Genomic DNA, 11444 nt, shown 5'->3' on the forward strand with positions numbered 1-11444 from the left:
AAGATTGGTTTCAAACCCTAATTGAACTAGAATAAGCCTAAGGAGTACTAAAATGGCCTAATTGTTAATCCAATGACACAAACACACCTATAGGATGCACAAGATTAATTAAAATCCCTAATTGTATTAGAACAAGGCTAGTGAGGACATAAATGACCTAAATGTTAATTCAATGACACAAATGAACTTATTGGATGCAGAAGATTGGTTAAAAACCCTACATGGATTAGAATAAGCCTAGGGGCGATGAAAATGTCCTAAATGTTAATACAATGACACAAATACACCATTGGATGCACAAGATTGGTTAAAAATCCTAATTGGACTAGATTAATCCTAAGGAAGACGAAAATGATCTAAATGTTAATCCAATGACACAATTGATCTTATTGGATGCACAAGATTGGTTAAAAACCCTTAATGGATTAGAATAAGCCTATTGATGACGAATATGACTTAAATGTTAATCCAATGAAACAAAAGCACCTATTGGATGCAGAAGATTGTTCAAAAACCCTAATTGGACTAGAATAAACCTATGGAGGATGAAAATGACCTAAATGTTAATCCAAAGACTCAAATGAACTTATTGGATCCACAAGATTCGTTAAAAACCCTAAATGGACTAGAATAAGCATTGGCAAGACGAAAAAGACATACACGTTTATCCAAAGACACATATGAATTTATTGGATCCACAAGATTGGTTAAAAACCCTAAAAAGACTAGAATAAGCTTAGGGATGACAAAAATGACCTAAATTTTAATCCAGTATCACAAACAAACTTATTGGATGAACAAGATTGGTTAAAAATCCTAATCGGACTAGAATAATCCTATGGAGGACGAAAATTACCTAAATGTTAATCCAATGACACAAACACACCTATTGGATGCACAAGATTGGTTAAAACCCCTAATTGGGCTAGAATAATTCTAAGGAAGACAAAAATGACCTAAATGTTAATCCAATGACACTACTGAACTTATTGGATGCACAACATTGGTTCAAAACCCTAAATGGAGTTGAATTAGCCAATGGAAGATGAAAGTTACCTAAATGTTAATCTAATGACACAAGCACACCTATTGGATTCACAAGATTGGTTAAAAACCGTAATTGGACTAGAATAAGCCTAGGGAGGAGAAAAATGACCTAAATGTTAATCCAACGACACAAATGAATTTATTGGATTCACAAGATTGGTTAAAAACCCTAAATGGACTAGAATAAGCCTAGGGAGGACGAAAATGACCTACATGTTAATCCAAAGACACAAATGAACTTATTGATCCACAAGATTGGTTCAAAACCCTAAATGGACTAAAATAAGCTTAGGGAGGACGAAAATGTCCTAAATTTTAATCCAATGTGACAAACACACTTATTGGATGCATAAGATTGGTTAAAAACCCTAATTGGACTAGAATAAGCCTAGAGAGGACGAAAATGACCTAAATGTTATTCCAATAACACAATGGAACTTATTTAGGGTTTTTAACATATGTAGTGCATCCAATAAATTCTTGTGTCATGGGATTGACATTTAGGACATTTTCGTTCTCCATAGGATAATTCTAGTCCATTTTGGGTTTTTAACCATTCTTGTGCCTCCAATAAGTGTGTTTGTGCCATTGGATTAACATTTAGGTCCTTTTCATTATCCCTAGGCTTATTCTAATCCATTTAGGGTATTTAAAAAATCTTGTGCATCCAATAAGTGTGTTTGGGTCATTGGATTAACATTTAGGACATTTTTGTCCTCTCCAGGCTTATTCTAGTCTATTTAGGGTTTTGAAACAATCTTGTGCTTCCAATAAGTGTGTTTGTGTCATTTGATTAACCTTGAGTTCATTTTTATCGTCCTTTAAGTTATTCTAGTTCATTTAGAGTTTTTAGCTAATCTTGTGCATCCAATAAGTGCGTTTGTGACATTGAATTAATATTTTGGTCATTTTTGTCCACCCTAGGCTTATCCGAATCCATTTTGGTTTATTAAAAAATCTTGTGCTTTCTATACATGCATTTGTATCATTGGATTAACTTCTAAGTCATTTTAATCATCCTTCGACTTATTGTAGTCTATTTAAGGTTTTTAACCAATTTTGTCCATCCAATAAGTGTGTTTGTATCGTTGGATTAACATTTAGGTCCTTTACGTCATCCTTAGGCTTATTCTAAACCATTTAGGGTTTTTAACCAATCTTGGGCATCCAATAAGTGTGTTTGTATCATTTGATTAACATTTAGGTCATTTTCGATATGATTTGACTTATACTAATCCATTTAGAGTTTTCAACCAATCTTGTGCAACGAATAAGTGCGTTTGCGACATTGGATTAACATTTAGGTCATTTTTGTCTACCTTAGGCTTATTTTAATCCATTTAGGGTTTTTAAACAATCTTGTGCATCCTATACATGCATTTGTGTCATTGGATTAACATTTAAGTCATTTTCGTTCTCCCCATGGTTATTCTAGTCCAGTCAGGGTTTTTAACTAATCTTGTGCTTTCAATAAGTGCTTTGTGTCATTGGATTAGCATTAAGCTCTTTTTCGTCCTCCCTAGACTTATTCTAATCCATTTAGGGTTTTTAACCAATCTTGTTCATCCAATAAGTGCATTTGTGTCATTGGATTAACATTTAGATCATTTTCATCATCCTTCTATTTATTCTGTCCATTGAAAGTTTTTAACCAATCTTGTTCATCTAATAAGTTTGTTTGTATCATTGGATTAACATTTAGATCATTTTCGCCATCCTTCAAATTATTCTTGTCCGTTTACGGTATTTAACCAATCTTGTTCATCCAATAAGTGCGTTTGTGTCATTGAATTAATATTTCAGTCATTTTCGTCATTTTTCAACTTATTCTAGTCTATTTAGGGTATTTAACCAATCTTGTGCATCCAATAAATGCTTGTGTCATTGGATTAACATTTAGGACATTTACGTCCTCCTAGAATTAGTCTAGTCTATTTTGGGTTGTTAATCATTCTTGTGCCTCCAATAAGTGCGTTTGTGTCATTGGATTATCATTTAGGTCATTTTCATCATCTCTAGGCTTATTCTAATCCATTTAGGGTTTTTAACTAATCTTATTCATCCAATAAATGAGTTTGTCTCATTGGATTAACATTTAGGTCATTTTCCTCTTCTCTCGGCTTATTCTAGTCAATTTAGGGTTTTTAACCACTCCTGTGCATCCAATAAGTGCGTTTGTGTTATTGGATTAACATTTTGATCATTTTCGTCATCCTTTGACTTATCCTAGTCCATTTAGGGTTTTTAACTGAACTTGTGTATCCAATAAATGCTTGTGTCATTGGATTAATATTTAGGACATTTTCGTCCTCCCTAGGATTATTCTAGGCCATTTTGGGTTTTTAACCATTCTTGTCCCTCCAATAAGTGCGTTTTTGTCATTGGATTAACATTTGGGTCATTTTAGTTATCCCTAGGCTTATTCTAATCCATTTAGGGTGTTTAACCAATCTTGTGCATCCAAAAGTGCGTTTGTGTCATTTGATTAAGATTTAGCTCATTTTCGTCCTCCCTAGGATTATTCTAGTCTATTTAGGTATTTGAACCAATCTTGTGCATCCAATAACTGCGTTTATGTCATTGGATTAAAATTACGGTCATTTTTGTCATCATTTGACTTATACTAGTCCATTTAGAGTTTTCAACCAATCTTGTGCATCCAATAAGTACGTTTGTGACATTGGATTAACATTTAGGTCATTTTCGTCTACCTTAGGCTTATTCTAACCGATTTAGGGTTTTTAAACAATCTTGTGCATCCAATAAGTGTGTTTGTGTCTTTGGTTGAACATTGAGGTCATTTACTTCATCCTTCGACTTAATCTAGTCCATTTAGGGTTTGTAAGAAATCATGTGAATCCAATAAGTGCATTTTTGTCGTTGGATTAACATTTAGGTCATTTTCGTCATCCTTCGACTTATTGTAGTTTATTTAGGGTTTTTTTTTATCATTCTTGTGAATCCAATACGTGCATTTGTTCATTGGATTAACATTTAGGATATTTTCCTCCTGCCTATGCTTATTCTAGTCCATTTAGGGTTTTTAACTAATCTTGTGCATCCAATAAGTGCTTTTGTGTCATTGGATTATCGTTAAGCTATTTTTCGTCCTCCCCAGGCTTTTTCTATTCATTTTGGACTTTTAACCAACATTTGTGTTTTTGGATTAATATTTAGATCATTTTCGTTATCCTCCTACTTATTAAAGTCCATTTAAGGTTTTTAACCAATCTTATTCATCCAATAAGTGCATTTGTGTCATTTGATTAACATTTAGATCATTTTCGTCACCCTTCAACTTATTCTTGTCCATTTTCGGTTTTTAACCAATCTTGTTCATCTAGTAAGTGCGTTTGTGTCATTGGATTAACATTTAGATCATTTTCGTCATCCTTCGACTTATTCTTGTCCATTTTCGGTTTTTAACCAATCTTGTTCATCCAATAAGTACGTTTGTGTCATTAGATTAACATTTCAGTCATTTTCGTCATCCTTCGACTTATTCTAGTCCATTTTGGGTTTTTAACCAATCATGTGTATCCAATAAATGCATGTGTCATTGGATTAACATTTAGGACATTTTCGTCCTCTGTGACACCCTAAACCCTAAAATAATATATATAATAAATTATATCATATTCCTATAAAATTTGCAGCGAATAAATAAAAATCTATTTCAAAGAAAATAAAAACTTTTATTTTTAATTCAGGTATCACGTTTCTCAAAAATAAAAGAACATTTTAAACTTATTTTCTCCATTAAAAAAGTGCAATCTCGATAAGCTTGATTTAAGTATAATTATTTGATTTAATTTTAAAAACTTACAAGTACTTCTAAGATTTTCATACAAAAATTCTTTTCAAATTAAATAAGTAAAACACAAATTAAAACTCTTATTCCCGGTATCACCTATTAGAGTGCGGTTCCTCCCAAACTTGAACTTCAACACTCATTAACCTGTAATAACTACGATTTCGCAAACGCAGGGCCAATCCAGTCAAACACAAACAACGAAGGAGGTGAGTTTCGAAATCATGATGATAGTATAATAAAAGTAAGAAGAACACGCACACAATCATAATAAAACCGTATCACTACACAAACATTCCATCAAGAAAATATCACATTAAAAAGTCAAAATCACTCAAGGAAAATCAATAAATTTCACTATAACATCAAATCGTCTAAGATAAATTATCACCACACACGATACATATTAATCACAACAAAACAATCACAATAAAATGCAATGATATGCATGAGCTTAGACTCTATTTCACAATGTGGTACCATTCTGACTCCGAAGTACTTGGTTAGGAGGCTTGATACTATGCCACCATCCCGGTGGACGGACAATTCAAATTGGCCATGTCCTCATAGATCCCATCAACTCAACCTGAGACACATATACGTGATAGTCGAGGTAAACGTGTGTTGCGTGGTAGCTTCCGACATTTGGAGTGCTACCTCCAAGTCACCTAGGAATTCCCCACCCGAATACCTCCAAGTCACCTAGGAATTCCCCATCCGAATACCTCCAAGGTCTATCAATCTTGCCTTAAGGCTCGACAGCAGACCGCCACGATCAGGCTCATTCAGTTGTACTTCCCCGAAATCACTAGGCTTGTCAGACCCTACCTATATAATGACAAAATAATCTTCACTTCACAATTTCTCAATATTTATTTTCTCCCCTCGTTGGCCTATGATACTCCATTAAGACCATGATCTCAAACACAAATTGGAATAAGAATTATTTCACCAACTATGGAGTTACTTCAATATTCTCATCACAAATTCACATCATCACTATCATTAATCATATCTCATCACATAATCACAAATTAAATTTATAGCATCGCTATCATCAATCATACATCATCACATAGGCTTGTCACAAATTTATAACATCGTTATTATTAATTATAAATCATCATAATCACTTAAACGTATCACAATGAATTCACTTTTTATTATCACATAAACACGTCTAATCCAACATATACATAAAATTCGTTCGATGTCCAATATCACAATAATATCAAATATCTCACATTTAATATACTCTAAAAACTAAATTTGAAATTCGGTCAAGGAAAATTACCATAAATCAGAAAATCAATCAGTGGATAATAGAGCCACTTTTCACACGATCGGTTTGGCATTGATTTCACTCAAATCGGACATACGGTGAAGAAGAACGGTTCAAAATAAGGAATTTTATAAACGGAGAAGTCGAGTATTTTAGAGAGAAATTTAGATGGTTAAAAATCTGAGAAAGTATGTTTATTTGACTACCTAAATGAATAAAATGACATAGTGAAATTTGGATGAGAACGGAGAAACTTTTTCGGAACAATTATCGATCATCGGTGTCAAACTATAGGTTGTTGTCGTGTTTCTCTTTGGTTTTACGGCCGCCGTCCAACTCCCTTCCTTTTTTTTTTTTTGTTTTATTTTATTAACAATTAGGGTTCACACACGGATCAAACCCATTGGTCTCCTTTTAGGTTTTACTAGTTTTATTTTATTTTATTTTTAAAACAAAATTTCATTAATAAAACATTATTAATATTTCAAAACTACTAATTTATAAATAAAAATAATTAATCTTTTAAAATACATTAATAACCAAACTCTCATATTCAAAATAATCCCTATAATAATACTTATTTTTCCAAATACTCAAATTAAAATATTACCATCATTAGAGAATAGTCGAAATTATAAAATAAATAAATATAACATCAACACTCTATATTAATTACTAAATCTTAATAAATATATATAAAATCACAATGTAATAACAAGTATATAAAAATAAAGGAAATCAAACACAATATCACTACTATCTCAAGATAATTATTTATAAAAAAAAATAACTAAAAATAAAAAATAGTTATAAGTAATTAAAATATAACTACGTGCATACTTAATATCAGTCAAGTGCACATAAAAGTATTACATTAACTGGGTACACGTATATACACGTAAAATCGTATAAAATCTTTTTTTTAAATATATATATTACACTAAAATACTATTATTTTTTAAAAAATAGATCAAAGAATAAAATATAATATTTAATATTTATATCGCTCATATAATCTAATATTTATAAAACTAGCACATCATAGAAATCACTTATATAACAAAAATTAGTTAGAAAATTTATCACCATATATTCTAAAATAATTTTAACATTAAATTAATTATTTAAAATCGTACTTAACTAATAAAATGATTTATTATAAAATTTAGGGTGTTACAATTATCCTCTTGTTAAGGAATTTTGTCCTCGAAATTTAGAGTGAGTGAACTAATATCTAACTTACCACTCTCAAGATTGATGTAACACCCCGTTTTTCAAAGCGAGGGTATATTTTTTTTTTTAAAGTAATTAAAAACAAACAAAGAATTAAATCAGGAAATGCCTTTGGATAAATAATTGAGTCATTATAATTTACAAGCAGCGGAAAAGTTTCTCCAATTATAAATCCAAACCATTTACACAAACACAAATGATACATGGAACCCATTCAAATAAGATGTCAAACTGCCAATATTAGTATAAGTACAGTTTTCCAAACTAAAAATACTCCAATGCAAAAAGAAGGACACCTAGTCCCTATACATCATCCTAATCTAATCATCCTACCAAAAAGCTATACACCCTGAGTGATCTCCACGCGCCCCGTGAGATCCTCCTAACGTAACTGCAGTCAAGCGTTCCCATATCCATTCCCGTCCGTAGGGTACGAACCGGTAGGACCGTCCTGACTCTCATCTGAGGGCAAAGCCCAGATTTCCACAATAATTGTAAAGGGTCACCAACCAAAAAAATAACAGTTAACACATAGCAATTAAGTTTTTAAATGCTCAAAATAACTTTTCAATTAAGCATGCACCTTAACAGGATTTTCGATATGCGAAAAGTTCATACAATACTTTGCCAATTAAAAATGAAAGTAAAATGAAGTTCTCAATCTCCTAATTAACACATAACAAATCAAGACATGGATAAGTTAATGAGTAATCAATCATCTAACTCAAACTGAGGATTTTCACTGAGCCAATCGATTGGGAAATCGATTGGGGTGAAGGTTTTCAATGAAAACAGAATCCTGGGCTGAATCAATCGATTTGGCAATCGATTGACAGGATAACTGAGCCCCTGACTTAATACCAATCGATTTCCAAATCGATTTCCTGAAGGTTTTTAGTGAAATTTTGAACTCTGGCTTAATTCAATCGATTGGGCAATCGATTGACAGGATAGCTGAGCCCCTGACTTAAGGGCCAATCGATTTCCAAATCGATTTGGTCGAATATGGATGAGTCCCTGACTTAGGCCCAATCGATTGGGCAATCGATTTCGTAAATGATTTTCGAAAACTGATTACAAAATCGATTGGCTAATCGATTTTGTCCATTTGGCCAAGTCCCTGTTTACTATCCAATCGATTGGGAAATCGATTTACCTGTGTATTCTTTCAAAAATTCATAAACTAACTCAATCACATTCATGCATAATCCCAATTCTTAACACTTAACACTGATAACACAATTACTACGACATCATGGATTTCGAAATGGTATTGCAATCAAACATGTTATCACCAAATTCCAAAACATAACACTTAGCATTTATAACACATTACTACACAAACAAAATGAACCAACAGTTCACAAATCAACAGGGTGTAGTCTCTCGCGGACAAACACAATTCCCTCAGGAACGTAAGTCGTAAACGTACTACCTATCACGGGTCCGTACCGTTTACCGAGGTGCCACCTATCCCGGGTCAGCACAACTTACCAAAACATACACGAGTAAACGAGACATTAAGAGATTCCCCATTCTTAATTCTCATCTAACTTAAACCAGGGCGTAGTCTCTCACGGACAAACCCCTGCGCAGTCTCTCACGGACAAACGCAATTCCCGCAGGAACGTAAGTCGTAAACGTACTACCTATCACGGGTCCGTACTGTTTACCGAGGTGCCACCTATCCCGGGTCAGCACAACTTACCAAACGTAAATTGTAAATGTACCGCCTATCACAGGCCAAAGTACTATTTACCGAGGTGCCACGTATCACGGGTCAGCACAATTTACTAAAAACGTAAATCGTAAACGTACCACCTATCACGGGTCAGTACAGTTTACCAAGGTGTCACCTATCACGGGTCAACACAATTTACCAAATGAAATGCATGAGCATACACAGACTCCATCCACAACAATCGTTAAGCAAATGCAGATATTAAAAGATTCCCCATTTTTAATACCCATTTAACTTAAACGACTTTCACAGCAACCATTAAGTAACCAAGACATTAAGAGATTCCCCATTCTTAACGCCCAGTTAACTTAAACGATTTTCAAAACAACATTAAATAAATAAGTCATTAAGAGATTCCCCATTCTTAATACCGATTTATCTTAATGATTTTCAAAACAAAACGTTAAGCAAACAGACATATTAAGAGATTCCCCATTCTTAATATACTTTCGACTTAAACGATTTTCACATAAAACATTCAGTAAACAAGACATTAAGAGATTCCCCATTCTTAATACTCATTTACTAAAACGATTTTCAAAAACGATAGTTAAGTAACCGAGACATTAAGAGATTCCCCATTCTCAACGCCCAGTTAACTTAAACATTTTCCTCAAACGCACATTAAGTAAACCGAGGTATTAAAAGATTCCCCATTTTTAATACTCGTTTAACTCTAATGATTTTCAAATTCCACATAAACAAACTCAAACATACTCTCACATTCAAACAATAATTCACAACAAACACACCAATTAACAAACATCAAGTATGGACACGCCAAATACAACGAACGCAATTCAACACAACATGACACCCAAATGCATCAGACTTCATTTACTCATAGTCATACACAATGACTTCAAATTCATTTACCACGAAACATTCATCAATATAAACAAAACCTAACTCTAAGGTTTTACCCGTAACGCATTAGATTCGTTTTTCCCCAAATCGATACATTAAATCCTAACAAATTCCTTCCCACACAACCACAGATAAGTCCCTAATGCAAACTAGAAGTTTGGAAGGAGCCCTTACCTTAACGTTAGCTTCAACGTGGCTTTCCGGTACCGCGAGTAAAGCCGGTAAAATCTTTGCTCACAACGTCGCCTCCAAATTGGTCCCCTAGCACCGTGGCGTGGTGGTGAGCAACTTTCCCTTCTAACTCTTCAAAATAGAATACAAGCAATAAAATGAAATTATCCCCTACAATGGATTAAAAAGAAGCTTAGACCAGAGGTGAAAAAGTTCTGCAATTACCTCCTGTTGATGAGTCTCTATCAACTCCAATTGCCGCTCCAAATTTGATTGTCGCAACTACTTTTGCCACTTCAATCTAAATCATCACAATATAAACCAGCTATAGCTCAATACTGCTAAATTAAGTTGTTTCCAAGTAGAAAATTATTTAAAAGATCATTTGAAGACATATACAAACCTCAACCGTTAACAGAACATTACGGTTACATCAAGTACCTCCTCTACAGTCTTTCCTGTGATTTCAAATGGCAATTTTGGTGCAGCATCAACTGATGCGCTGACAATTAGAGTAGCTATGCGTGTTAAGCAGAAAAGGAAGTATCAAAACCATCACCCTATAACCTTTAGTACTCAGTCCTCATGCATATACAATAAACTAAAGCATAGTAATGGAAATAAAGTGAGGAAAAATGAAGCACTAAACTAGACCCAATAAACAGCGAAATAAGTGTGATAACTTCTATTAGTAGAAAAAGCATACCAACAAAATCAATTAAAAGGTTTAAGTGTAACAACGGATCATCAAAGTACACAAACTAGAAGAGTGCAGATGGAAGAACTTATATGAGAAAATCCAGAGTGAAAAGAAAATTAATACAAGTGATTTTGCACTTGCATTTCCAGAAATGTAAAATTAAAAAGGAAAATTTTTAGTATCCATATAAATGTATACATACCCACTAGTAGAAGCCGCAACAATAGCAGATGACGTCTGAGTTGCACCAGTGCTCAAACTAGAAATTGCTGGAGAGGTAGAGGTTGAAGTGTACCTTTCTCATCCGCTTCAAGGTTGGATATACTACATCCTCAGAATTGACCAATTTTGTTACGCCTGCGTAAATATATATATACATATATATATATATATATATATTATAATAATAATAATAATAATAATAATAATAATAATAATAATAATAATAATAATAATAATAATATTAATATTAATAATAATTAAATTTAAATAAAACAAAACCCTTGCCACCTCATCCCATTTTTCCCAATTCCTCTTTCTCTCTTCCTCTCGGCAGACAGTAACCCCTCCCCCTCCTTCATTTTTTGTTTTC

The 11444-nt window shown here is 33.2% G+C and overlaps 1 long non-coding RNA gene across 2 annotated transcripts; it reads right to left on the bottom strand.

Moving 5' to 3' along the window:
- Positions 1 to 7584: 7584 nt before the first annotated feature.
- LOC113784489 (uncharacterized) lies at positions 7585 to 11178 on the bottom strand. 2 transcript variants are annotated; one of them, XR_003470531.2, is made up of 5 exons: positions 11055 to 11178; positions 10556 to 10670; positions 10378 to 10453; positions 10156 to 10284; positions 7585 to 7835 (listed from the first exon to the last, which is right to left on the bottom strand). It is a non-coding gene; the product is annotated as an uncharacterized lncRNA (long non-coding RNA). The 2 variants fall into 2 exon arrangements; XR_012162897.1 differs by having other exon boundaries at positions 10556 to 10646; positions 11055 to 11173.
- Between the last annotated feature and the right edge of the window lie 266 nt (positions 11179 to 11444).

This window comes from Cicer arietinum, chromosome 4 (assembly GCF_000331145.2).
Source record: "Cicer arietinum cultivar CDC Frontier isolate Library 1 chromosome 4, Cicar.CDCFrontier_v2.0, whole genome shotgun sequence".
NCBI lineage: Eukaryota > Viridiplantae > Streptophyta > Magnoliopsida > Fabales > Fabaceae > Cicer > Cicer arietinum.